Source organism: Macrobrachium nipponense, chromosome 1, assembly GCF_015104395.2.
Source record: "Macrobrachium nipponense isolate FS-2020 chromosome 1, ASM1510439v2, whole genome shotgun sequence".
Classification (NCBI taxonomy): domain Eukaryota; kingdom Metazoa; phylum Arthropoda; class Malacostraca; order Decapoda; family Palaemonidae; genus Macrobrachium; species Macrobrachium nipponense.
In genome coordinates this window covers 69,301,644-69,305,268 of record NC_087200.1, presented here as the reverse complement: position 1 = coordinate 69,305,268, position 3,625 = coordinate 69,301,644, and the positions used below count along the sequence as shown (strand labels likewise).

General features: G+C 36.8%; 1 long non-coding RNA gene across 1 annotated transcript; it reads left to right on the top strand.

Moving 5' to 3' along the window:
- Positions 1-216: 216 nt before the first annotated feature.
- LOC135220188 (uncharacterized) lies at positions 217-2,283 on the top strand. Its single transcript, XR_010315598.1, has 3 exons — positions 217-411; positions 1,000-1,141; positions 2,139-2,283. It is a non-coding gene; the product is annotated as an uncharacterized LOC135220188 (long non-coding RNA).
- Positions 2,284-3,625: the final 1,342 nt, after the last annotated feature.

Below are 3,625 nucleotides of genomic sequence, written 5' to 3'. Positions count from 1 at the left end.
ACAGAGGCCAATTCCATCAAGAACCGAAGTCATAAAACGAAGAATCAGGCCATTAGTGTGAAAGAATCAACAAATTCTTTTAAAGTTTCCCCATTAACAAACGAAGGAGTCTTAGTACTCTTCCGCATAAATCGTCCTTTGAAGACGGTGAATCCATGGTCCTTGATCCTTGGTAGTGAGGCAGACAGCAATGGAGTTCCCAGGCGGCATGCCGCGGCAAGCAAATCCTCTTGTTGGTTTTCGACTCTGATGGACTAAAGTAGAGAAGTGGTGTCATGTTCCTTTTTCGTCGTGTTCCTTCTTACCCGAGTAGCTGGAACTAATTCAATACCAGTTGATCTTGCTGAGGGAATTCGGTATCGTGAAGATGGTTTACGTTTAGTTGTGGAGACTCTTCCAGGCTCTGCAAAGGTAAAGTTTCATTACGTTCATGTTGTAATACTTTTGGTAACATTTAAGATATTCCTGTCTTCAATATGTTCATTTTCCTATTATCGTAACGGTTCATAGTTACAGTTAACGTAATAGATTGTTGCAACAGTTTTCTTTAACAAAGCTTAATTTTCTTAAATTTTCGATTGGGTTGAATTGATGTTTAAAGTAGTTGGTGTAATTTCTTTATTTTGTTGTATTTTAGATACTTTTCAAACTTTCTGCGGTTTGTGGACATCACTGAATGCTTAGTCTGTTTATTCGTTAAGGTTTAGTTATCGTATAGTATCAATTTATCAAGTTTTCGCTTCTAATATAGTATATAAAACTAGTAAGTTAATGTACTTCCGCAGTGCAGATATAGCTTTTGGGTCCGGGAGATCTAATGGTCAGTTAGTTTAGTATGTAATTTACAATTTACTTTGAACGTGTAATGCCTTCCATTTTTTTATGCTTTATTTAATGTTTCATATCTACTTTGTATCTTGTAAGATATGACTAGTTAGTTTTATCTTATTGAAGGAAATCTATATACCGATAAAATCTCTAATTTTAAACTACTTCCAGACTTGACATCTGTACCATTTCTTATAGCAAACTACACTTAAAGTAAATGTCAAAATTTTCCAGCCAGAAAAACGGAGATGTCTGTCAATGTTTGTTGGCCTAATAAACACCGGGTGAAGTATGTAGTCTTAAACGTTTAAAGGTTAGCAAACTTAATTTTTGTGCATATTTGACGACTTTCCAACTTCTTTTTCTTATTTTCACCTCAACCCCTGCAGGGGTGGCGCCCCTGTAGGGGTTGGAGGCCCTTCATGCCATGTCCGATAGGTCTTACACCTGTCGGCGGGCATGGGAGGTATAATTTTTTTTTTTTTTAGGTGGCAATTGCTATAGTTTTAGTATTAACTTCCTTGACTTTAGATTTACTTTATATTTTGAAAGTAACAATTTATAATGATCGATAAAGAATTATTCCAGAAATTTGTAGCCTTAAGTAAAGATCTTGGTGTTTCTACAGAAGCAATCCGCGGTGGCCTAGACTATGGCAGTTGACGTTTTCCTATGTTATTTTACTTTCTGAACAAGAATTTAAAGTAATATTTATTCGGACGACTGTAATTAACCCCCAGGGGCCAGTACTAAACACGGAGAAATACATTGGACGCCCCAATCCCTAGTGGATGTCGTATCCGCGGTTACGTTCCTTGTAGTTCATAGGGAACTATTCTTTAGAATTACCCTGCAAGAAACGTAACCACAGATACGACATCCACTAGGAATTGGGGCGTCCAATGTATTTCACCGTGTTTAGTACTGGCCTCTGGGTGTTAATTTCAGTCGTCCGAATAAATATTACTTAAAATTCTTGTTCAGTAGGTAAAACTGCATAGTAAAACCACAACTGCCATAGTCTGGGCCACGGCGGATAGTTTCATGTTGGTTAATTGTTAGCGTATTTTGGGACCTCCCTTTGCTTTAACACTTAAAAAAAAAAACTACCCCCCCCCCTTTGTGTGTGTGTATATATAGGTAAAAATGGTTCTATCAGGAAGGCTTCAGTTCATTTTAATGTAACTCCAAATACTGCCCTAAATGTTAGATGTAATTACTTGTAATTTTAATTTTAATACTATTTTACTGACCAAGAGAGCTGATGCTGTAATTTTTTGTAAGGAGTACAGACATTATTTCTGTTGTAGTTTATTTTGGTTTACAGGCAGTGGACTGGAATAGCTGAGACCCTGTTATTCAAGAACTCCGGTGTTCGTTGTCATTAATACTAAATTTTTAATAGGTGAGACAGGAGCCTGGTGTTACTGATATACTACTGCACTTAAGCCTAAAATTTTCAATAAAGATCACATGTAATTATGATAGTGTCCTTACCTTAGATATTAACTGACTTTTTCAATGAAGATCACGTGTATTTATGATAGTGTCATTACCTTCAATATTAACCGACTTTTCAATAAAGATTACCTGTAATGATTTCTTGCCACAAGTTCAGAAATGAGTTTAGTTGGGCATTTTACTTTGACAGGTTTCTTAAAATCCACAGGGTTTACAATACTAGTAATCAGTAGTTTTATGTATACAGTGGATTAATGTTCTATGAGTTGGTAATATTTTGGTAAAACTAAGTGACTTAAGACTCGCAAGCTGTGATGGCTTAAGATTTATTAAAAACCTGAAAGCCCGTAAGTGGTCAAGGAAATAGGAGGCCGTTGAAGAGGCACTCAAGCCTTCATATGATCTAATAATTAAGTTTTATCTGGGGTCTTAAGCCACACCCTACACTTCTAGCCATGCATTTCCAAACTGGTAAGTCTCTTAGAGACGGTTATTAGTCAGGTTTATATGTGAAGCAACTTTAGGGAAGTCATATACTGAGCGATATGTCTCGTGATGGTCGTGACTGCAATGTCCAGCTCAACTATATGGAAGTAAAGGAGGACGCATTTTTTTTAAAGCAATTAGTATAATCCAGGAATTGAGAAGTCTTGGACTATTCTTACTCAGGTGCCACACTAGGATATGTGCTTCGCTTTTCCTAGGGCATTATAACTGAAATGTTGGTTTACATTCCGTGGCTATTTTTGCCGATATGAACATCGGACAAATACACCAGACCTATTGGTTTGACAGGACGTGAATGATAGACTGAAACTAAATGATCACTGAAGAAAATTCTCTTTAAAGGTTGAAAGTCCCTTTCACGTGGGTGGGCGGATGGCTTGAGTTGTTTGATCTGGTAAAGATTTAAAAGAAAATTACGGGCAAAGCAGAGTGCCCATCATGTCGTTCGCCCTGGTGTGGGAGGGGCTTTAGAGTATGGAGTAAAATCTGAACCTTGAAACTGCTAGAGAAGTATTATAGTGCCGATGAATTATGATAATATGCGAAGTTTTGTCGGGAGTAAAATTTCTTTAACCAATACTGATATGACATGGTAGGTACAAACCTCATTCCAGTTCAGCTGAAATCTTGTTAATTGTGAATATATCTTGTTTCACTGATCTTTTGCCACAGCAAACCCTTTAATACATTCCTTAATTCAAGAAAACTTAACGTACGAATATCAGGATTGTTTTTATTTTAAAGGTTTGCTTTTGTATAGTTCAATGTTTTCTGTCGAACGAGGAAGGAAGGCTTTCACCTACGCCTGGGTGTTTTTTTAGTTTCTATA